General features: G+C 41.0%; 1 protein-coding gene and 1 long non-coding RNA gene across 4 annotated transcripts in view; both read right to left on the bottom strand.

Annotated features, from left to right (window-relative positions):
- PRR16 (proline rich 16) overlaps nucleotides 1-26,497 on the bottom strand; it is a 338,264-nt gene that overhangs the window by 195,147 nt on the left and 116,620 nt on the right. The gene's annotated exons all lie outside the window — the stretch shown is intronic.
- LOC142202452 (uncharacterized) lies at nucleotides 15,649-16,492 on the bottom strand. The gene is made up of 3 exons (XR_012716081.1): nucleotides 16,373-16,492; nucleotides 16,111-16,193; nucleotides 15,649-15,891 (listed from the first exon to the last, which is right to left on the bottom strand). It is a non-coding gene; the product is annotated as an uncharacterized LOC142202452 (long non-coding RNA).

Here is a 26,497-nt window from a genome sequence, read left to right as displayed (position 1 = left end):
TTGGAAATGCCAAGGCTGAGTCCAAGGACTTCAATGCTTATCTAGCTATATAAAACTATTATACACAAAAGTATTTGCTAACAAAAGAATCACTGCAGACTAAACTGTTAATCTGCAGTGAAAGTCCCTGAAAGACATTCATATGTAACAGTAGATTTGACAATAAACTATGGGGATTGTAGCGGTATAATACCCACTGCCACATCCCACTGAATGCATAAAAGACTGCTGATACTTTTCACATCATGTTCTTGTGTCGTGACTGGTCATACTTTCTAATCAGCTTTCTTAAAAGATTATCATGGAGTAAATTGCTAAGGAAAAGACACAAAACACCATATGGGACTATACTGATTTATCTTTAAACAAGCCTTTAGACCTTCCATAGCTAAGCTACGACTGAGGTCCTCCACTTCTACTAAAATATGGATAATCACATGGTATCATTTGCATTTGAAACAGATAACGTCCCTGACTTCATTGCCTTAGCCACAATTTTAATTATGTCCATTTTACAAGCCATTACCGAAACCTTATCATCATAAGCTCATAATGAACATCATGAATATATTATTAAAGAGGTTTTATAAACATCTGTTCAGTAAAAAGCTGAGCACTAGTCCCATTTTATTAAGTTCATTTTGGTGTGAAAAATTAACATTTTTAAAGTAAGAAGACATTTTAAAAACGTATCGAATATTGTTTTAATATTGTAATTGTAACAATAAGGGATCATAAATGGGCTGTATAACAGTAGTCACTTAAAAAAAATTCCTTTCCATGGTTATTTTCTGGCAATATTGTAAGGGACTAGGTTATAAAATGAGGGAATTTATTAAAATTGGCATTTTCTACGCCAGTCCTTAACTTGTGCTATCTGTATTTATTTAGTTATTTAGTAGAATTATTAAAAGGCTAACTAACAAATCACGGAAATGACAGATTTCCTGTAAAACTCGCTTCAGTTTTCTGGCAAGTGAGGTACGGAATGTGGTGATGGGACATCTTCGTTGCAAAGCAGGTGGAATAAAGATAGAAGAGTAGGTGAAGAGAGAAGGGTCAGAGAGTAGGATAGGCTGAAGGTATTCATAGTTCTATTGGAAGTCAATTCCATGTTACAATCACATTTGATAAGATGTTGAGACAAGTTCTGTCCAGAACAAAGGTAAGTTGAAGCAGAATTTTTCTCTTACAAACAGATTTAATCCTGACAGGACTCCTAGGAGACATTGTGTCCCACCCACACACAGTATGGTTAATAAATACTGTCTCAGATCCCAAACAATGCTCATTCCTGATGCTTCTGGGGTCCCCTGATGGTCTCAACTCTCTGGTCTCTCTCAACATGAAAATGTGACTACTCAATAATGACTAATGAGTCACTATCGTCCCCAAAGGTGGAGTAAGCAGTCAAATTTCCATTTTTATAGGGACCAGGAAGTAAATACTGGAATGGGACCCAGGAAGCATCGAAATAGGAGTTATAGGAAATCTATAAGATTTGTATGATGTCTATTTATTTATTTATTTATTTATTTATTTTTTGGACCCTTTGAAAAAATAGACATTTGCTTACTGGAAAATCTCTGTAACTTATACCTCACATAAGTGGTTATTGTATTACTCTGTAAAATTGAAATTAAAAAATGTAGCAGATCTTTAGAAAGGCTATTTCACACATAACTTTTGTATGTAAATCACCTCAGTAGTTTTTGAATGAGACCGTTTCTATCTATATGCTAATTAGCCTCTAGCGAGCACTGAAATTCTCAGCGAGCACTCTTCTCTCTGCTGTGTGCTGTGTATGAGAGCAGGGAGATGAGTAGGGTTGAGCCAATCTTGAGATTTCAGGACCGATTTTAAAATCTGATTTCCAATCATTTTCCATTCGAAAGCGATCCTGATCCCAATTCCGATCCTAATGTAAGTCAATGGGATTTTTTTATTGATCGAAAATCAGATTTTAAAAATGATCCTGTTCACTACACAGCGTGGAGTCCAATCATTTTGGAATCCACGCTGTGTAGAGATTAAAAAATCCGCCGGCAACTTAGTCACCCCCACTTACCCGCACAGAAGTGCTGCTGCCTCCTCTCCTGGTGTGAACGCCGCATCTCGGAGCTCCGGGCCGTTGTTCTCTCCTCTCCCTCTTCGCACTCCAGCAAAGTGCTGTGTGCGCTCCCTAGGCTGGTGTGACTGATGCTGAGAGAAGGTGGGGCTTGTTGTGGCTAAGGAGAGTGTGGGCGGGTGCAGGACGGGGAGACGTCCGTACATCATTCATGTCTCCCCTCCCTGTACCCGCCCACACTCTCCTAAGCCACAACAAGCCCCGCCTACTCCCAGCAGTAACACTAGCCTAGGGAGGCGGTGGCGAGCACAGAGCTCTGCCAGCATGGGAAGAGAGAGAGGAGAGGAGAGAACAATGGCCCCGGAGCTCTGGGGAGTGTCAACGGTTCTGTGCAGGTAAGTGGGTTGAGCGATCGGGATCAGAATTCCATTCCCGATCTTTTTTAGGTGGGATCGGAACCCAATCGCGATCGTGAAATTTACTTAGAGATGAGTCATCATCATCAGCCTGTGCTATATACACAGCAGAGAGAGGAGTGCTCACTGAGACTTCCGGGGTGCATGCTGGAGCCTAATTAGCATATGAATAAAAGCGAACTCATTCAAAATTACTGAGGTGATTTACATACAAAAAGTATTTCTGGAAATAGCCTTTCTAAAAGCTATGTAAGTATATGTTTAGTTAAAAATTACTTTTCCCAGTGATAGAGCCCTTTTAAGTTGAATAGTTACATTATATCTTAAATATACTCAATATGGTACATTACAAGAACATGTAATCTTTGCATGTATTCAAATTTATCAGAAATTCATAACATGTTCAGGTATTGCAATGTACAGTAAAAGAGGAGAGTGGTTACAGCAGATAAATGAATGTATTACTATTACATAATTCTCAACCAAAGATTGCTACTATTCGTCATTCTGCACTATAAATCCATAACGTTTGTACACGTAGAGCGCAAAATGGTTCGGGAATGGCAAAAAATTCCTAATAGCAATTGCAAGTGGGGGAAATGATATAAATATATCTTTGTCACAAGCCTGTAGTTTTCAGATGAATTGATCTCTGCAGGACTGGCTTAATGCTAGAGTGCAGTCATGCAAACCACCTAAAGCGAAATGACATCAAGCCATTCCTTGGCTTAATATTGCAGTAGAGCTCTTCTTCTTTGAGTGCCTGTAAGCGTGTTACTCCTTTCAAAAGCATCACGGCCTCCTGTGTGATGTGTCAGAAATATCTGCATTGTGACTGTTACAACACAATAGAACAACCAATTACATCACGCATGATCAGTTTGCAAGTCAAATGTCTGCATTGATCAAAAATGGCAGGAAGCTTGTCTTTTTTCTTCTCTTGCCATTATCTGTGACAATTGTCATTTCTTCTCATGATAAGCATTTATTTCATAGTGTCTTTCATCTTATTGTCATTTCTAAATATAACTGATAGCCTGGAAGCCTCAGCAACAAATATAGGGATAAATCTTCTCATGTACCTGATGGACAGAACATGTGTTCATTGCAAATGTCATATTTCCCACATCAAAAAATTTGGATTCTAAAAACAAATATTCTATGATAACACATACAGTATTACTTTGGTTCAACGCCTTTTGAGATAACCACTCAATATTTCTGTGAAAATGGTCTAGAACACTGTTTCTCAATGTTATTAAACCAAGTACAATACTGCCTACTTATATAACATCACAATACCTCCAAGGCTATAGTCATAAAATATACTGTACAACGCACAATGTACACAAATAGCCTATGATCAGTCTATAATTTTAAGGGTAGGTTAATTTTAACAGTGAGAGAATATCAAAAATAAAAAATCCAGAAGATCACATTGAATAAATTTTATAAATATATTTGCATGTTGCAGATAGAAATAAGTATTTGATCCCTCTGGCAAAGAAGACTTAATACTTGGTGGCAAAACCCATGTTGGCCAGCACAGTGGTCAGACGTTTTTTAATGATGATGTTTTCGCACATGTCAGGAGGAATTTTGGGCCATTCCTCTTTACAGATCATCTCTAAATCATTAAGATTTTGAGGCTGTCACTTGGCAACTCTGAGCTTCAGCTCCCTCCATAAGTTTTCTATGGGATTAAGGACTGGAGACTGACTAGGCCACTCCATAACCTTAATGTGCTTCTATTTGAGCCACTCCTTTGTTACCATCTTTGAAGGGAACATAGTGGTCTTTAGATCTTTCCCTTTATTCTGCTGACTGTAGGGATCTCTTGGGTCAGACACCATTGATCATGCACTGATTGTAGTTCCTGAGAATAGGCCATTAATATGTATGATCAGAAAATACCTTTACACCAACATAAAATATAAACATAACATAAAATATACATAGTGATTTTGGTTGACTGCATATTTCTACTTTAAATATACAGACACACAAGTCACATCTTAATGGCCACCAGGATGAAAATGATCCTGATCCTGACCTCTAGAATTGCCAAGCAGTGATGTTTTATGCTGTTTCCTTAAAGGGGTTTTCTGATCTTAGTGATTCAGCACGCTGCCTGTAGTGTTTGCTTCTCACTTCCTGTATTTCTCTCCCTCCCCCTCCCTCTTGCTGAACTGGACACACAACACTTCCACAGATCAAACAATATGCAGATGCTTGGACAGAATGAACTCAGTGTTATCTGTGTATTTTACATTAGAGATAACAGACTCGGCTTCATCAGCAAACTGCAATTAGCTGAATGATTGTCCTGCTGGCAAGAGAAGTGAGTAAGTGATGTCACTTGTCCTATAGGTCGTGGTTATAGAAACGCTGTGTAAACTATGGGAGGAATAAGGTCACATAGCAAGAGAACAAAGCAGAATTTCTAAAGCAATATATTTAGGAAAAGTCTTCAATTTACATAAACTACCAGTATAGATAGGTTCCTTGAGATGAGACAACCCCTTTAACTACTATGGACATAAATAAGAGCTACAGAAACAATAGCTTCTATTCTTACATTAACAATACATGACATACTCATATAATTTTAATGTAGATATACATGTTGGAAACACTATTCAAGTTCTTCTTTGTCTATAACTAAACACAAGAATTTGCTACACTTATTCCATTTAGAAGCTAAGACCTCAAGGGCATAATTAAGACCACTTAAAAAGAGAGCAACATAATAAGATGTATAGCTTGGTAATGCTAATACGACTGTAGGCAAATCTCTTAAATCTGTGTGCACTGAGTCACAGGCAAGCTTAAGGATACAGTAAGTGAACTGCATTAACGCTACACTTAAGCATATTGTTAGGTATTAACTGAATTATTTACCGCTTAATAATATCTTTATCTTTAATCTCCCCACAAATAACAAATTGACCACTTCTAGATATGTGTGCCAATAGCTGAAGTACTGAATAGTGAATGAGATCTCTTCATTGTAGTAAAAAGTTCTAACTACTTGAACTGATGTGATGAATAGGATTTACGAAGCCACTAGAAGTGACTGGTAGTTGACAACTATTGAGAGTATAAGGATAGGAGCTCCTTGAAAAGTAAATTACCATTCCATATGCATTTTATATTGTTGAGCTATAAACTGAATTGAATATATATATATATATATATATATATATACAGTCCTATGAAAAAGTTTGGGCACCCCTATTAATCTTAATCATTTTTAGTTCTAAATATTTTGGTATTTGCAGCAGCCATTTCAGTTTGATATATCTAATAACTGATGGACACAGTAATATTTCAGGATTGAAATTAGGTTTATTGTACTAAACAGAAAATGTGCAATATGCATTAAACCAAAATTTGACCGGTGCAAAAGTATGGGCACCTCACCAGAAAAGTGCCAGTAATATTTAGTACATCCTCCTTTTGCAAAGATAACAGCCTCTAGTCACTTCCTGTAGATTTTAATCAGTTCCTGGATCCTGGATAAAGGTATTTTGGACAAACAATTCAAGTTCAGTTAAGTTAGATGGTCGCCGAGCATGGACAACCCGCTCTCAAATCATCCCACAGATGTTCAATGATATTCAGGTCTGGGGACTGGGATGGCCATTCCAGAACATTGTAATTGTCCCTCTGCATGAATGCCTGAGGATTTGGAGCAGTGTTTTGGATCATTGTCTTGCTGAAATATCCATCCCCGGCGTAACTTCAACTTCGTCACTGATTCTTGAACATTATTCTCAAGAATCTGCTGATACTGAGTAGAATCCATGCGACCCTCAACTTTAACAAGATTCCCGATGCCGGCATTGGCCACACAGCCCCAAAGCATGATGGAACCTCCACCAAATTTTACAGTGGGTAGCAAGTGTTTTTCTTGGAATGCTGTTTTTTTTGGACGCCATGCATAACGCCTTTTTTTATAACCAAACAACTCAATCTTTGTTTCCAAAATGAAGTTGGCTTCTCCAAATGTGCTTTTTCATACCTCAGGCAACTCTATTTGTGGCGTACGTGCAGAAACGGCTTCTTTCTCATCACTCTCCCATACAGCTTCTCCTTGTGCAAAGTGCGCTGTATAGTTGACCGATGCACAGTGACACCATCTGCAGCAAGATGATGCTGCAGCTCTTTGGAGGTGGTCTGTGGATTGTCCTTGACTGTTCTCACCATTCTTCTTCTCTGCCTTTCTGATATTTTTCTTGGCCTGCCACTTCTGGGCTTAACAAGAACTGTCCCTGTGCTCTTCCATTTCCTTACTATGTTCCTCACAGTGGAAACTGACAGGTTAAATCTCTGAGACAACGTTTTGTATCCTTCCCCTGAACAACTATGTTGAACAATCTTTGTTTTCAGATCATTTGAGAGCGGGCTGTCCATGTTCGGCCACCATCTAACTTAACTGAGCTTGAATTGTTTTGTAGAAAGAAATGGTCCAAAATACCTTCATCCAGGATCCAGGAACTGATTAAAAGCTACAGGAAGCGACTAGAGGCTGTTATCTTTGCAAAAGGAGGATGTACTAAATATTAATGTCACTTTTCTGTTGAGGTGCCCATATTTTTGCACCGGTCAAATTTTGGTTAATGCATATTGCGCATTTTCTGTTAGTACAATAAACCTCATTTCAATCCTGAAATATTACTGTGTCCATCAGTTATTAGATATATCAAACTGAAATGGCTGTTGCAAACACCAAAATATTTAGAACTAAAAATGATTAAGATTAATAGGGGTGCCCAAACTTTTTCATAGGACTGTATATATATATATATATATATATATATATATATATATATATATATATTGTCGAGATATCACAAATGGTTTACTTTTTAATGTAACAGAAACAGAATATTTGAAGATAAATTTGCAGGTAAGAGTAAACCACTATAGTAAGAAAATTCTCATTCTAAAACGCCATGTTTCACTAAGAATCCAGTGGTATACATTTCATAGAGACAGGGCAGGCTTGGCAAGAAAAGTGGGTCTGCTACTGAACCGAATCTCCTGCTTGACTGTCATAACTTTATTTTATTTTGGACATGGAAAATGTGAGAGGTACAACTTGTGAATTCATTAGGTCTGCAGGACTCGAGAAGACATGAGAAAGAAGAGGAACACAATTCATATACATACCAAAAATCAATATTTCATTTTTTATATATTGTTTATTATATTGGATATATTCATATTGCAGAACATTATACTCAAATAAATCGCAAACACTTGGCCCATCACCTGTCGAAGCACAAAATTTTATTTCCCTATAACAAATAACAGACACACACAAGGGCCAATTTCATCTCATTCAATTAACCTACCAGTACAGTTATCTGGAGTATGGGAGAAAACTGCAACCCCATAGGAAAAACAGAGAAACTTTATTCAGATATTTCCATATACTGGTTTCAAAGTCCCCAGTGCTACTATGCAACCATGTTCATGAAAATATTTATACAGTATAACAACAGTCAAAAAAGAAAAAAAAATTGCAAGAACGTTGTGTATAAATAATAATAATGCAATACACATTGTTTCTCCTTAAATTTTATTTCTGCGTGAAAAGCCTCTATAAAGTTACTATCATTAAGTATCTCTTTCTTAATTTGCTGCTCACTCCATGTTACTAGGAAAGTTTTGACCTTAGAAACTAACAGGCTCAAGACAGGAACACAGGAAGTGTGGAGAAGGGCAAGTCTCTCTTCACAGCCTTTGCATATATACACACAACTTTACTTCTCTGAATCTGCAACTTCTGACAGCTCACACTGAGTGTATGGAGAGTCTCTCTACTTTTGACTAGCTGTTTGTGTTTGCTGAATTATTAGTCACAGGCAGCGATCAGCTTTCCTTATTGTGCACAGAACTTATTGTTCTGTTTTTCTGTCTCAGGAATATTTTTAGCTGCATTCACTACCTGGATTTGAAGTCCATTGTCCCTCGTTGCTTTATATGATTTTCATTTTTACTTTTCTTAGATATCTGTTTGCTATTTTACAGTTACGAATTCCATGTAAAGATGCCAGCAGTAGAAAGAATGGATGGGGAGACATAGTGTTCCCCGTAGAGAACTACAAAATGTGACGTAACCATGATGGGGCTATTAGCAGCAGAAAAACTGATTTTGACACCATGTATAAAGGCTTCTACAGCCATAGAACTGATGCTTAGCAGGACATTGTACATATATAAACTTTTGATAAAAACTCAGGTGCCCTTTAAGGGTGAAACATCTGTATGTCAACATATATCACCTCAGTGTATGCCAAAAGGACACTCTATACAGTGAATTGGGCCTTATGCTCTTGGCCTATGCTCCTGTAGTTATACTACCTGTAGTTGTCAATCGCTATGTGACCAAAGCCTTATTTATTCAGCAGACAGCTATTCCTCTAGACTGTCCCATATTCATGTATGAAATACCTACTGTATCTTTAAAATGGAGAGGTAAATATGCTTCTGTGACATCTGTTGTATATTCTTCAGGACAAAAAGATTGACCTTGTTGAAATACAATATGTGGGACTCCCCCCGACATAATCTGCCATAAGCAGAGAGTTAGGACAACCCCATGCACATTGACTTTCATCGATTATATATGCACAACTTAAAGAAGACCTTTCACCAGCTCCACCAACATAGACTCTTTGCATCCTTCTGTAAATGCCACTTCGCTAATTCCAGCACAGTTGGAATTTTCCTCTATCCCTCACAATTCCTAAACAATCATTTCTGTAAGTTTTAGAAAAAAAACACTTTCTATTATCAGATGGGAGATTCCTGTCTACTGACTCCAGTCCAGGATCACTCATCTAATAGTAGAGAGTCTAATGAGAATATTGGGACCTAAAATTAACAGATGTTACAACTCAAGAACTGTGGGCGTGAGAGAAAACCATCCAACTGTGCTGGAATCAATGTAGCTACACCTATTTAAGGACTCAAAAAGATGGAATTGGTAGAGGTGGTGAAAGGTCCTCTTTAAAGTGGACCTGTTACCAAGTCTGATGATGTATGTTATTAAACTTTTCAGGTCTACAGGTTCACTTTAACTGTTATCTATTTGGATCTTCTAACAGTGTTGTAAGCCCCCCCTCAAATGCAGTATCCCTACTACTTACAGCAAATCCCCTGAATGTTATATTATTGTTATCTCTATGCTATTTGTTGCAAAATATTTCAGTCAGTCCAGATCATATTTGCGATGAGTTAGTATTCTTAGGTCCTTCTCTTGAAGCTAAACCCAACACACTGGTTAGTGGATCTACTAACAAATACAATATCTAATGTTTGGCCAGTAACATAACAATTGCTACAACCACTGCACAATGACAAAGCTTTTGCTACTATGAATAAATGAGGTGTCACAAGGCACGCAGCATCGCACAGAATTACTGATGTATTGTACATGAAGTGAACATTAGCCTTTTTGCGTTCAGTCATGGTTAGTAATGTGAATGTTTTATTGATTTAAATGATGCTTTATTTCACTGTGCCTTTAAATACTGTTATATGAGGAACAAAACCTCTTCTAGGTTTATGTAAAATATTGTGACTTGCTTCACTAAATGCTTATAATGATGAATAATGAAGTGTGAAATAGAAGATGTGAACTGTGCAAAGCTGCAAAGCGCAAGGAAACATTCACCAAGTAGGAATTGAATTTCATTTATTCTGTTGTCAGAGAAAGAAGAAACATGAAAGCCACTGCTGAACTATATTTTCCTAAAAGTTCTGCATTAGCCAGACCATATTTTATCAGATTTTTATAATATACAATAAAATATACAGTAATAAAAAATACAGAACTCTGGTTAAAGAATATAGAATCCTGGTTAAAATCTTGCTGGATCTATCTATCTATCTATCTATCTATCTATCTATCTATCTATCATCTCCGGTGTAGCCGTGCTGAGCGCACGGCCAGCACTGCTACATCTCGGCATAGGAATGCATTGACCAGTATTGATTGGCCGAATGCCATACAGAGTACAGCATTCAGCGGATCAACGCTGGTTCTGCCGGAGGAGGTGGAGTCTAAGATTGGTCCACAGCAGTCTCCATTCTGGTCCGATCTTAGACTCCGCCTCCTCACAGACGAGCCTCCGGCAGAACCAGCTTTGATTGGCCGAATGCGGTACTCTGTATGGCATTCGGCCAATCAATGCTGGCCAATGCATTTCTATGGGAAAAAGTCAGCTCCCGCATATCGCAAGCTGACAGGGATCTTGACGTAATATAGTGACTTGGGCTTGTTAGATGCCCCCAGGTATGCTTCCCCTGCTGTCCCAGTTGCATTGCAGAGGTGTTGGCATTATTTCCTGAGGTGTCATAGTGGACTTGGTGACCCTCCTGAGTCGAATAGTGGTTTCCCCCTTAACGAGTATTTTTTCCCCATAGACTATAATGGGGTTCGATATTCGATTGAACAGTTGAGTATTGAGTGGCTACTCGAATCAAATTTCGAACTTCGAACATTTCACTGTTCGCTCATCTCTATTAACCAGCAATGTGATTAAGACCGTCCTCCTCCCCATTGTCGTTCTAGTATCCAGATTACATTTAGACTATCTACAATTCCTCCTCTGTTCCATTGCCAGTCATCCATAACAGAATGTGAAGAAACATCAATACACACCTAGTCATCCACTTGTGTGCTAACTAATGTATTTATTATATTTTAATTCAAAGGACTTTATTGAGTTTTCAAAATACAAAGAGAGGTTACAGAATGACAAACAAGAAGGTAGAGACATCCACCAGAGGATGAACAGTAGTTATTAATTAATTGCAAATGAACATCTCTCGTTGTTCAAGATTCAAATATAGAGAAACATGAGGAACCTCAGACACAAAAACCTGCTGAAATGATGTATGCGAGCTGGAAAGCAAGCTCATGTAAATGGCAGGACACCCCGTCCGGTATATGTTATCGGAATGGGTGTCGATTGCTGCACAACGCAAGGGAATCGAGGGAGTATCTGGAACATATACATATAAAGAAATAAAGAATCAATTCAAAAGAAAGAGGCAGATCAAGAGAAGGGGAGAAAGAGAAGAAGAATAAGAGAAGAGAAAGGGGATCAGTGTGTATATTCCTGTCATAAGCGTCTTAAATTGTTCAAGGGGTGGTAATGCATGTGACAGCTTTGCGGTGGAAGAGCCAAGGGTTCCAAATTTAAACGCATTTGTTATGTATTCAAGAAGACCAACTGAGTAATTCTTTGAATCTTGCGATTTCCTGTACAGTGTTTTCCCACAGAACCAATGGTAGAGCTAATGGTTGAAGCCAATATCTTGGTATTAGTATTTTGGCTGCGCCTAACATGTGAGCTATTAAGAGGTCCTTGGTCGGGGAGTACGATGAATTTGGTAGGGACAGAAAGAGTATAACTAATCTATTTATTATATATATATATATATATATATATATATATATATATATAGCACCATTAATTCCATGGTGTTTTATATTTGAGGGTTTACATACAGCACACAAAATATATAAGCGGATATGATACTAGCAATGACAGACTGACAGAGTGGGATAGAGGGCCCTGCCCACAAGGACTTACAATCTATGAGGGAGGAGGGATAGAGACAGAAGGTGAGGGTAGAGACTGTTCAGATGGTGATATGGTAAGTACCGCTGTAGCGGCCGTAGCCATTGCCACAGGGACTTTTTGGGGCCTGATGGGCCCCTTCTGCTTTTATTATTAAAACACTGATACCTGCTGGGGTTACTACTTACTTATCAATCCTCATTCCTGCTCTCTGCCAACTCCACTTCCCCTTGTGCCCTCCAGGGGGCCCTGGGCATATCACATATCTGGGGCCTCCTTAAAGGGGTATTCCCATGTCGCATACTCACCAGTCTTTACTGCTGTAAAATCTTCTTTCTTCCTGGTTTCTTGCATCATTTGGTGGGCAGGGTTTCACATGTAACCTGCCGTTTAGTTCCGCCCCCAAATCCGCGTGTAGCTCCGCCCACCCATATTGGACTATGAAGTACAGGCAGCAGCAACTCCATTCTGTGTTACATACAGAGACTGCCTGTCTCTGCCATAATGAACACAATTGAATTAGCTAGCCTGATAACTGGGAGAACAGAAGAAATGAAAGCAGCTCCTCTATCTGAGTGCAGGAAGCTAGGTCATGTGGTGTAGACACAGGAATAGCTAGATACACAGGCTCGCTCCCCTACACTTAGCCCCTCCTCCCTCCCCCCTGAGAGCAGCAGATACATCACTTGACTCATGAGCAGCTAGGTCAGGGCTGTGGCCACAAAGAATTGAATAAAGATAGTGGACAAACAAAGCAGTTTTGCTCAAGCAATGTATTTAGGAAAAGTCTTACATCCACATTAACAAGCAGTATAGATAGGATCCTTGTGACGGGACAACCCCTTTAAGGGAAAAAAGGGAAGCAGAGGCAGCCATGAGTAGGAGCATGGATCAGTAGGTAATGCTGAGGGCCCATGGCTCCTGGCATCTAGTGAGACTCTCCCTTTCTTCGGGCCTCTGTAGTCAAGTCACAAATGTCACATGGTCAGGTCAGCATTGCAACGTCTTTGATGTCATTGAAGATGGCTCAAAACAGCAGGGAGTTCCGCTGGAGAGAGGAGTACCACAGGTTTTTATATTTGTCACCACCCCTGGGCCTCCAGTCATTATACTCTGGGGCCTAAAAAGACTCTAAAGTATAATAATTATTTGTTGGCAGTGTACCACCAAAATTTTGGGTTCTGCTGAACCCGAAATTTTTGCAACGAAGACCATTGGTGCCACAATGTGACATAATACAGTGTGGATGGTTCATTGTAGGACATTATACTGTATGGAGGATGCTATGGAACATTATACTGTGTGGAGGGGCCACTATGGAACATTATACTGTGTGAAGGGGCCACTATGGAACATTATACTGTGTGGAGAGGCCAAAATGGGACATAAAACTGTCTGAAGGACACTACCGCGCATGCATCAATACACGCGTGCACTTTGGGAGTCTCTCCGTATGAGCACTTGTGCACATGCGCCACGCGGACCAATCATATTGGTTTGGTGCCATTTTTAACCACTAGAGGGAATGCCGAGCAGACGTGCCATTACATACAGCCGTGGACTTTTTTCTTCTGGTTGCTGCTCATAAACTCTGCTTATTTGGCATCTACCTACTTCAATTATTTTACGGGCCTGGACGGGCAAGACGGGAGGTAAGGACCCCTGACAACGAGCTTTATGACTACTCGAACTTTGCTATGGGTAATCCCTGATATTTATTTACTTACTGAATACCATTTATAGGTTTACAGGACCTCCTCCTCTAACATACCTGCTTTAGTTTATACCTACTACGTCTACATATGAGGTGAATACTTTTTACTAACGGGTTCAATGCTTTTATGGACATGGGAACAGCTTAAATAAAAGGAGTCTTACATTGTTTTAACATGCATATATTTATTTTCATCTTTATATTGTTTTTTTCTGGAAAACTATTATATGTATCAGGACATGTTGATCAATCTTCCTTGACTACTATATTATACTAGATTGTAATCCAGGATCTCCAATACTGCTGTATATCCACCCTGTAACAACGTATGGCCAACTGTATATAATGTATATATTGTGCCATCACTTACATGTGACGTTTAACATGTACCATTGTCTCTGTTTATTTCCACTTTATTCATTTTTATGTTTCACGTAGAGTCTGAGGAAGGTCTTAGGACTGTAAGTACTCACTCAAACCCTACAATAAATGGTGACTGGTTTATGCATAACCTTGTGTGGAGCTCCTTCTATTATTTGTATGAAGGACACTGGGACATTATACAATGTGGAGGGGCCACTACGGGACACTATACTGTATGGAGGCCACTATGGAACATTACCCTATTTGCAGGGGCCACTATGGGACATTATAACTATGTGAAAAAAAAATGGGAAAAAAGCTGTGCATTTCACAATCACAGCAAAGTTGTAGCTAATCCCATCCCCACTCTGCGGTAAAATAGGCGCAACCATTTTGGAAATCACAGCATGTCAATTACAGAATTACAGAAACGTCAGCAGTTTCTCTGTAGGTTTAATTGAAGAGGAAAGTCCACAGACGAAACCTTTGTTTTCTTTCTGTGCAATGCATTGCGGGAAGTATCGTGATGCGTTGCCCCCGAGGTTTTTCCCCACAGCTCTATTTTGCTGTGAGATGCTACGAGTGGCCTTAGCCTTATTTTTAGGCAAAAAGCAGCAGCAATTTTAATGAAAGTGCAATCCATTTTGGTCCAGAATAAGATACTCTAAGATATTAAACTAAATTGTCAGAAAAGTGAATGACAATTTAAGCCATTGGCATGTGGCTAAAAATGCCCTCCTGAGTTAAGTTGTGACATATAATCATGTTGGAATAACACCTTATATGTGCTACACAGTCTGTATGAGCAGCATATAGTGGTAATGACTACATCCCTCTACAGTCTACACTCCCTGCTTAGTCACTGCTCCACAATAAGTACAGAAGCTGCAGCACCAGCAACAAACAATACAGCTTGCTGAACACGATGGATAAGCTTTTACATCTGATATGACAGCCTGACGCACATCAGCAAATTGATATGCATTGCTAAAACAGCCAGGTTTGGTCGTATCTGAACTTCCTCTAACAGATACTCTGAACCCCGACCCCATGGACTTCACAGCTGGAAGACTGTACCAGTAGTAACAGCTGGCCCAGTTTGCCATCAGTGTACTGATCACTTCCAGAATGTTGTCAGAGATAACATTTAGAATGGCAGGTGGTGTTGTCAGATCAAAGTGGATGAAATTATCTGCCACGAGTGTGAAAAACAATATATGGAATTGAGAAGGTTTTCACACACATCTGGCAAATGCAAATTAATAGATCTGCCTTTGTTGACAGTGGGGACTGATTATTTATCAGAGGTCCAATAATGCCACTGCTGCTCCCTGCCTGTCATGCTGTACTGCTGCTGCCACTGCTACTCCTTGCCTGTCCTTCATGTCTCATGCTGTACTGCTGCACTATGCCTATCCGTCTTGTCTCATGCTGTACTGCTGCTGCCATTGCTGCTTCCTACCTGTCTGTCATGTCTCATGCTGCTCTCTGCCTGTCCCTCATATCTCATGCTGTACTGCTGCTACCACTGCTATTCCCTGCCTGTCCATCATGTCTCATGCTGTACTGCTGCTCCCTGCCTGTCCGTCATGTCTGATGCTGTACTGCTGCACTCTGCCTGTCCGTCATGTCTCATGCTGTACTGCTGCTCCCTGCCTATCTGTCATGTCTCATGCTGTACTGCTGCACTCTGCCTGTCCGTCATGTCTCATGCTGTACTGCTGCTCCCTGCGTGTCCGTCATGTCTCATGCTGTACTGCTGCACTCTCCATGTCCCTCATGTCTCATGCTGTACTGCTGCACTCTGCCTGTCCCTCATGTCTCATGCTGTATTGCTGCACTCTGCCTGTCCCTCATGTCTCATGCTGTAAAGCTGCTCTCTGCCTGTCTGTCATGTATCATGCTGTACTGCTGCTCTCTGCCTGTCCGTCATGTATCATGCTGTACTGCTGCTCCCTGCCTGTCCGTCATGTCTCATGCTGTAATGCTGCTTTCTGCCTGTCTGTCATGTCTCTTGCTGTACTGCGGCTCTCTGCCTGTCCGTCATGTCTCATGCTGTAATGCTGCTTTCTGCCTGTCTGTCATGTCTCTTGCTGTACTGCCGCCCCTCTGCCTGTCCATCATGTCTCATGCTGTACTGCTGCACTCTGCCTGTCCCTCATGTCTCATGCTGTACTGCTGCACTCTGCCTGTTCCTCATGTCTCATACTGTACTGCTGCACTCTGCCTGTCCATCATGTCTCATGCTGTACTGCTGCACTCTGCCTGTTCCTCATGTCTCATGCTGTACTGCTGCACTCTGCCTGTCCATCATGTCTCATGCTGTAATGCTGCTTTCTGCCTGTCTGTCATGTCTCATGCTGTAATGCTGCTTTCTGCCTGTCCGTCATGTTTCATGCTGCACTGCTGCAGCTTATACTAGCCATAGACAAGGTTTGGGTACAGTCCATGGAGAAGTCAGGATGTCATACACAAGTTTTCAGTGCAATTGGGTACTTTCAATTCAAACCAAATTTATGTAGAGTGAATCAAAGCTAGCAGCTGAATAGACTATAGATTTGAAAGTGAAAATGATGAATAAAGATGCAACTATAATACAGGCATACACAATTACTAGGGCTGAAGATCAGGGTGAGGACTTCTGCAATGATGGAGGACTGTAGGTACCCTTTAAATTAAGAATTCTGGTGACATGTAGCTCTGTGTTTTCTGATGGCTGTTTGAGTCCCCAGACACACGATTGTTAAAATTCAGCACTCAATATTCTATGTGCACACATTTTTTTATGCATTGAGTTGCTATGGCAGTGAATCGCATCATCATTGCCTCATCGATAGGTATTACTATGGAAGCAGAGCTGCTAGCTGTAACACAGTTGTTTACAATCATCCATGTAATAACTATATTGGTTACATTAGATTTTGCTGGTACGTCACATAAGTTCTACCCTTGTTAGTAAGTTCTTTCATTTGCAGCCATTTTCAGTGTCTTTGGCTAAACATAAGATTTCACAGAATTTAATCTTTAATCTTCTTCTTATTAATATTATGTCAGGATTCTAATATTCTCCATAACAGACAAATGAAAAAATGTAAGCGTGCACAAATAGCGTGCATAAATCCGACATCTTCAGGAACCTGGCTGGAGATAAACTAAACATTGGCAAGCATAGCAGCAGGCTTCCCTGTACAGCCATGTCAATGCCAACATACCTAATTCAGACCTGCATTACTAATGCAATTTCAGTTTGGGGATTTTCTCCATCTGACACTGCCAAACATTCTAGTCAACTGGTTTTGTTTAGAGATGAGCGAACAGTGTTCTATCGAACACATGTTCGATCGGATATCAGGGTGTTCGCCATGTTCAAATCGAATCGAACACCACGTGGTAAAGTGCGCCAAAATTCGATTCCCCTCCCACCTTCCCTGGCGCCTTTTTTGCACCAATAACAGCGCAGGGGAGGTGGGACAGGAACTACGACACTGGGGGCATTGAAAAAAATTGGAAAAAGTCATTGGCTGCTGAAATCAGGTGACCTCCATTTTAGACGAATAGTGGATTTCAAATCCGGGTCATATGAGAATGTGAACTTTGTGACTATGAGACAGGGATAGCTGTACAGGCAGGGATAGCTAGGGATAACCTTTATTTAGGGGGGAATGTTATTAAAAATAACTTTTTGGGGCTCTATCGGGTGTGTAATTGTGATTTTTGTGAGATAAACTTTTTCCCATAGGGATGCATTGGCCAGCGCTGATTGGCCGAATTCCGTACTCTGGCCAATCAGTGCTGGCCAATGCATTCTATTAGCTTGATGAAGCAGAGTGTGCACAAGGGTTCAAGCGCACCCTCGGCTCTGATGTAGCAGAGCTGAGGCTGCACAAGGGTTCAAGCGCACCCTCGGCTCTGATGTAGGAGAGCCGAGGGTGCACTTGAACCCTTGTGCACCCTCAGCTCTGCTACATCAGAGCCGAGGGTGCGCTTGAACCCTTGTGCACACTCTGCTTCATCAAGCTAATAGAATGCATTGGCCAGCGCTGATTGGCCAATGTATTCTATTAGCCTGATGAAGTAGAGCTGAATGTGTGTGCTAAGCACACACATTCAGCTCTACTTCATCGGGCTAATAGAATGCATTGGCCAGCGCTGATTGGCCAGAGTACGGAACTCGACCAATCAGCGCTGGCTCTGCTGGAGGAGGCGGAGTCTAAGATCGCTCCACACCAGTCTCCATTCAGGTCCGACCTTAGACTCCGCCTCCTCCGGCAGAGCCAGCGCTGATTGGCCGAAGGCTGGCCAATGCATTCCTATGCGAATGCAGACTTAGCAGTGCTGAGTCAGTTTTGCTCAACTACACATCTGATGCACACTCGGCACTGCTACATCAGATGTAGCAATCTGATGTAGCAGAGCCGAGGGTGCACTAGAACCCCTGTGCAAACTCAGTTCACGCTAATAGAATGCATTGGCCAGCGCTGATTGGCCAATGCATTCTATTAGCCCGATGAAGTAGAGCTGAATGTGTGTGCTAAGCACACTCATTCAGCACTGCTTCATCACGCCAATACAATGCATTAGCCAGTGCTGATTGGCCAGAGTACGGAATTCGGCCAATCAGCGCTGGCCAATGCATTCTATTAGCCCGATGAAGTAGAGCTGAATGTGTGTGCTAAGCACACACATTCAGCACTGCTTCATCACGCCAATACAATGCATTAGCCAGTGCTGATTGGCCAGAGTACGGAATTCGGCCAATCAGCGCTGGCTCTGCTGGAGGAGGCGGAGTCTAAGGTCGGACCTGAATGGAGACTGGTGTGGAGCGATCTTAGACTCCGCCTCCTCCAGCAGAGCCAGCGCTGATTGGCCGAATTCCGTACTCTGGCCAATCAGCGCTGGCCAATGCATTCTATTAGCCCGATGAAGTAGAGCTGAATGTGTGTGCTTAGCCAATGCATTCTATTAGCTTGATGAAGCAGAGTGTGCACAAGGGTTCAAGCGCACCCTCGGCTCTGATGTAGCAGAGCTGAGGGTGCACAAGGGTTCAAGTGCACCCTCGGCTCTCCTACATCAGAGCCGTGGGTGCGCTTGAACCCTTGTGCAGCCTCGGCTCTGCTACATCAGAGCCGAGGGTGCGCTTGAACCCTTGTGCACACTCTGCTTCATCAAGCTAATAGAATGCATTGGCCAGCGCTGATTGGCCAGAGTACGGAATTCGGCCAATCAGCGCTGGCTCTGCTGGAGGAGGCGGAGTCTAAGATCGCTCCACACCAGTCTCCATTCAGGTCCGACCTTAGACTCCGCCTCCTCCAGCAGAGCCAGCGCTGATTGGCCGAATTCCGTACTCTGGCCAATCAGCACTGGCTAATGCATTGTATTGGCGTGATGAAGCAGTGCTGAATGTGTGTGCTTAGCACACACATTCAGCTCTACTTCATCGGGCTAATAGAATGCATTGGCCAGCGCTGATTGGCCGAATTCCGTACTCTGGCCAATCAGCACTGGCTAATGCATTGTATTGGCGTGATGAAGCAGTGCTGAATGAGTGTGCTTAGCACACACATTCAGCTCTACTTCATCGGGCTAATAGAATGCATTGGCCAATCAGCGCTGGCCAATGCATTCTATTAGCGTGAACTGAGTTTGCACAGGGGTTCTAGTGCACCCTCGGCTCTGCTACATCAGATTGCTACATCTGATGTAGCAGTGCCGAGTGTGCATCAGATGTGTAGTTGAGCAAAACTGACTCAGCACTGCTAAGTCTGCATTCGCATAGGAATGCATTGGCCAGCCTTCGGCCAATCAGCTCTGGCTCTGCCGGAGGAGGCGGAGTCTAAGGTCGGACCTGAATGGAGACTGGTGTGGAGCTATCTTAGACTCCGCCTCCTCCAGCAGAGCCAGCGCTGATTGGTCGAGTTCCGTACTCTGGCCAATCAGCACTGGCCAATGCATTTCTATGGGGAAAAGTTAGCTTGCGAAAATCGCAAACTGACAGGGATTTCCATGAAATAAAGTGACTTTTATGCCCCCAGACATGCTTCCCCTGCTGTCCCAGTGTCATTCCAGGGTGTTGGTATCATTTCCTGGGGTGTCATAGTGGACTTGGTGACCCTCCAGACACGAATTTGGGTTTCCCCCTTAACGAGTTTATGTTCCCCATAGACTATAATGGGGTTCGAAACCCATTCGAACACTCGAACAGTGAGCGGCTGTTCGAATCGAATTTCGAACCTCGAACATTTTAGTGTTCGCTCATCTCTAGTTTTGTTTAGACGGATATAATGATATACATATTATAATAAGCAGCAGAAGACCTAAACGTAATATTAATATCCTATACATGATTTCATTACAATGAATCTTGACACTACCATGGTGCCAACAGCATTTAGTAAAGGAATGGAACTGGCATACATACATAAATGGCTACACACCAAACTACATTTCTCAATGCATATATACATTTCACAGATTTCTTGTAGAAAGTTTTTCAACTGCCTCACTCAATCACAAAAATTAATGTATTTTGTGGCTTATCTCTGTCCATGTAGTATAATGGCTGAATGTGCTAGATTTGGTTAGCCGGCTGACCATCTGATATGTATGGGCACCTCTACACTGTCATGGAATCAAAGTCAATGAGGTGTTGGGTTTCAACATGCCCAATTCTTTTGTTCTCAGGGAAGATCATCTAGAACAAGTATCAGGCAGTGACTTACTCCTCCTCTCCCCATTCAGTATACATGTATCTGTAATAGATATTAGCCAAATGAGCCTTTGTCCAACAGCTATCTATAGTTTATAGGGAGCTTTAGAACTAATGACAGCAGGTCAATGATAGATGTCAACAAAAATGTCAACAAATAGGTCATGTATGGAATGACGGGACACATTGATTTTACATTCTCTTCTCAGTATTGTTCTGACTGTACAAGTGCCCAACCAATATCTACCAATGTTGTGCTGTAGTGATTTTTAGTTAATGTACATACTAAATCCAAGTATAGACGTAGCAGACTTTAGCTTGTTACTTGGCATAACACATTTTTTATTATGCTTTATCTGTATTTTGTAGAGTAAGTAAACCGATCACTTAACTGCAATACTGCACATTCTATACCTGAATTTGTGATGGAAATTTCTGCTGCACATTATGTTATATCGCTTTTATTGAGGTTTACTAGCAATCCATGTGAAATCTGAAGGTACAAGAAAATTGTTGAGTTAAAATGCTCTGTGCATCGACAAACTCATATTTGTTGCTCCTTTAACTTCATAAAATAGTGGTAAACATTATATGGGCAGGTGCACTGTACCTTTGAAAATATACATTTTATGTATCTCTTATCTTAAGATCCTAACTAGATCCTAACTAGAGATGGATGAACCTCGCAAGATTTATTTCATGAATATTCTCAATGTCCAATGGTCAGTCTCCTTTCATGAAATGCACATTTACTATATTCCAGGGGGAGGGGCAGTAAAATACAAAATGATGATACTTACCTTTCCTTGCCACTTCTGTGCTCCCTTCTGGTCTCCAGTGCACTTTCTCAAGCGTCTTTGAGTCTGTTTTGCCATCTTCTATAATGTTGTGAGCCCTAAGATCTACTGGAGCCTGTGATATGGTTACCCGGGGAACATGGCCATCATAGCTCTTACATCAAGGCATAATGATTTCGGCACCCCAACATATGATCACTGAGGTCCAATCACAGGTCTCAGCAGCCTCTAGGCACCAGTGATGTCATAGAACAGACCAGAAGAGTCCCAAAGAAGCCTGAAGATGTTGGGGAACATGCACTGGACACCAAAGGGCAGGTGAGTAGTGATATTCTTTTTTAATTATACCACACTTTCCCTGGACCAATGCTTATTATACTTCAGGGTCAGAAGAGACCTGTTAATATGATAAAATCAGTTACAACTATCAATAGAGAAGGAACGGCAAGAATAAAGAAATGTAGGATTTCACAGAAAGGAGCCAAACTTTGTTAATAAAGTATATCTGAACCCTTCTGCAACATCAAACAGACTGTTGCTTTTCAGATACTCAATGTTCTCACTGATAATAGGGGGAGGTCTGTTGACCTCTTACCTACTATATCTATACTAGAACAGTCCAACAAAGTCCAACCCCATTCCTACAAGAGGCCTTAACAGAGGCTAAGACCTCTTTGCGTAACATTTTAAGCCTGGACTATGAAAAACAAACCTTTAAAAATATCTTACTATAACTCCTACAAAGAAACTGAAAACTAATGGCAAACAAAAATAAGGCCATTAAAGGGATTCTTTAATGGCTGCCTCCTTCTTTGTCCGCAGCGTCATCTTCAATGTCTTCTTCCGGCCTAGGCTCGTAAATTTTAGGCGTCGGGCCTTGAGCAGAGCAGGCTGCGCAGGCATACAGGCCACGGGAAAATGGCCGCTTACACAGTATTGTTAGCGGCCATTTTTCCATGGCCTGTGCAGTCTGCTCTGCTCAAGGCCCGATGCCTTGAAGTTACGAACCTGTGCCAGAAGAAGACATTGAAGATGACGCTGCGGATGAAGAAGGAGGCGGCGTTGGAGACAATTATCTGGCATCGGTGGGGAAACCCTCATCACTGTTTGAGTGCTGGGGCCCGCCCCCATCGCTACAAGAGAACTCATTTGCATACTGGTAAAAACCAGTATTTCTAAGGAACAGCGCAGCGGAGACCACGTCTAAAGGTAAGAGACGAATAGCCTTTCTAAATGCTATTCCGACATCTTATCCACACAAAAAAAAAGGTTTTAATCGTAGAATCCCTTTAAAACAAAATCTCGAGTGTCATACTTATGAAATCATTCACAAAATAATCTAGTCCACCCCATTCAATAGCAAATTAATTTTGCCAATATTATAGTATATTGTATAATTTACTATCAAACCCACAAACAGCTCAGCTAACCTCAGACCAAATTCAACAATTCCTATCCGCTGTTATCTTATCTTCTTTATCTAAGGACTAACTTCAAATCCTATGTATTCCAATCTCAGAAGACAAAATATTTAAATCCATTGACTCCCTCAAATTACAAAAGACTTGGTTTGATGCCTCAAAATATTAAAATCTCAGCTCACCTCCCTCATTTACGGCAGCTTTAACACAGCTATGACAACTGCCACATTCCCTCCTGAGATGTTAAAGGCAGCAATAGTAACTGTACCAAACCCATGAAAAGATACTGATGTACCCTGACATTTTTGCCCTATTTCCCTTCTCTATCAACATGAGAAGTTGGCAGCCACCCCAAAACATGTCAAGTAGAGAAGTAAGCGGAGTAAGAACACTCTATAAGTGTTAAAATCAAAACGTGGAAACCTTAGACAAGTGGAAACCTTTGCTACATGTCCCTTCATAGATCCCCTACAGCAATGATGTGCAACATTCAGCTAAACTCCCTTCCCTATCATTTCATGGGAAACTGAATCTAGACAGGTCTAATATAACAGTTTATTAATATTACTCTGATCAAGATGCGGTGCTGAAAGTTCTCCTCTCCCTCTATAAATATCTAAATTTTAGATTGTTTTAGTTTAGCACATTCTGATAGAATTATACTCAGTTGTTTAATATGTCTTGTACACAATTACTACAATTAGACATGCACTTTCCCACAATGCCATTTGCCATTTGTCACCAAACGATCTATTTGGCACACAGATAAATCAGCTGTCCAAGAAGGTTTAAGACAAGGCCTCAACTCTTTTGGATGTACCGTTCCAGAGATACAGTATTCACAAACAATGACCGACATTAGTCAATACAAACCTGCAAGTCTTTCACTTATATTCCAAATGCGATACACACGATAACTCCACATGCACAATCCAACACTAATATCCAAACTGAGATACACATATAATATGATTAGGTACACAGTTCAGCACACAGTATCACTTATTGGAGGATTAGATACAAAGCTCACCACACAGTATCACACATCAGTTGATTAGATACACAGGTCAGCAAACAGTATCTCAAATAAGAGGATTAGATACAAAGCTCTGCACACAGTATCACACGCCAGAGGATTAGATACACAGGTCAGCATACATCATCACACAGCAGGGGATTAGATACACATTTCAGCACACATTATCACATATAGGAGGATTAGATACAAAGCTCACCACACAGAATAACACATCAGATGATTATATACACAGATCAGCACACAGAGTATTAGATACACATCTCACCACACTTCACCTCAAATCAGAGGATTAGATACACAGCTCAGCACAGTATCACACATCAGGAGATTAGATACACAGCTCAGCACACACTATTACATATAGGAGGATTAGATACACAGCTTAGCACACAGTATCACACATCTGGGGAATAAATACAAAGATCACAACACAGTTTCGCACATCAGGTGATTAGATACACAGCTCAGCACACAGCATCACACATCAGGTGATTAGATACACAGCTCAGCACACAGTAAAACACGTCAGAGGATTAGATACACAGGTCAGCATACACCATCACACATCAGGAGATTATATACACAGCTCAACACACAGAATCACATGTCAGAAGATTAGATACACAGGTCAGCATACACCATCACACATCAGGAGTTTAGATACACAGCTCAACACACAGTATCACACATCAGATGATTATATACACAGGTCAACACACATAGAGTATTAGATGCACAGCTCACCACATAGTATCTTAAATCAGAAGATTAGATACACAGTTCAGCACACAACATCATACATCAGAGGATTAGATACACAGGTCAGCATACACCATCACACATCAGATGATAAAATACACAGCTCAGCACACACTGTCACACATCAGGGGATTACATACACAGCTCAAAACACACATCATACATCAGGTTTACAAAACGACCTAGCCATTTTTCTTCTTTGTTGTAGGTCAGCTTTAAGGAGGCTTTGCGCTGCTGACGACACTGCTACACAAGGTCATATTCACACAGCAGGTTAACCGCAGCTCAGATTAGAGACCAGGTCAATGCCACACAGAGTTCTAGCAGCAGACACATCTCTACAATAACTTTTAAGAGGAGACTTTGTGCAGCAGGCCTTCATGGTAAAATAGCTGCTAGAAAACCACTGCTAAGGACAGGAAACAAACAAGCAGAAGATACTTGTTTGGGCTAAAGAACACAAGGAATGGACATTAGACCAGTGGAAATCTGTGCTTTGGTATGATGAGTCCAAATTTCATATCCTTGGTTCCAACCACCCTGACTTTGTGTGACACAGAAAAGGTGAACGGATGGACTCTACATGCCTGGTTCCCATCGTGAAGCATGGAGGAGGAGGTGTGATGGTGTGGGGGTGCTTTGTTGGTGACACTGTTGGGGATTTATTCAAAATTGAAGGCATATTGAACCAGCATGGCTACCACAGCATCTTGCAGCGGCATGCTATTCCATCCGGTTTGCGTTTAGTTGGACCATAATTTATTTTTCAACAGGACACTGGCCCCAAACACACCTCCAGGCTGTGTAAGGGCTATTTGACCAAGAAGGAGAGTGATGGGGTGCTACGCCAGATGACCTGGCCTCCACAGTCACCAGACCTGAACCCAATCGAGATGGTTTGGGGTGAGCTGGACTGCAGAGTGAAGGCAAAAGGGCCAACAAGTGCTAAGCATATCTGGGAACTCCTTCAAGACTGTTGGAATACCATTTCAGGTGACTACCTCTTGAAGCTCACCAAGAGAATGCCAAGAGTGTGCAAAGCAGTAATCAAAGCAAAAGGTGGCTACTTTGAAGAACCTAGAATATAAGACATTTTTTCAATTGTTTCACACTTTTTTGTTAAGTATATAATTCCACATGTGTTAATTCATAGTTTTCATGCCTTCAGTGTGAATCTACAATTTTCATAGTCATTAAAATACAGAAAACTCTTTGAATGAGAAGGTATGTCCAAACTTTTGGTCTGTACTGTACAATATATATGTATCATCTGCTGTAGCAAATCAGTCATAACAAGGACTTTATCATATTATCTATAACATGTCAACATAGAAGAAAAGGAGAGGAATGAGGCTATGTCAGCATACAAGCAGAATGATTAACACAATTTCTGGCCATTACGGATTTTTAATGGATCTCTGAGAATTGGGAATTTTGCAACTAAAGGTAATTCATGAAATATATAATTTTATTTTTGAGTCTTAAACCAGGTTCCCTAATAATAACACTAGCTAAAATCACAAGAAAGTCTACAAACTTATCATTAAATCGCCTTCTGTATTATTAAAAAGCATTTTTTCCCCCTAGCATGGTAACCTTTGACAGACTGGGA

The sequence above is a fragment of the Leptodactylus fuscus genome, chromosome 1 (assembly GCF_031893055.1).
Source record: "Leptodactylus fuscus isolate aLepFus1 chromosome 1, aLepFus1.hap2, whole genome shotgun sequence".
Taxonomy (NCBI): domain Eukaryota; kingdom Metazoa; phylum Chordata; class Amphibia; order Anura; family Leptodactylidae; genus Leptodactylus; species Leptodactylus fuscus.
The sequence above is the reverse complement of the archived record's forward strand: the minus strand, read 5'-3'. Positions and strand labels throughout refer to the sequence as shown.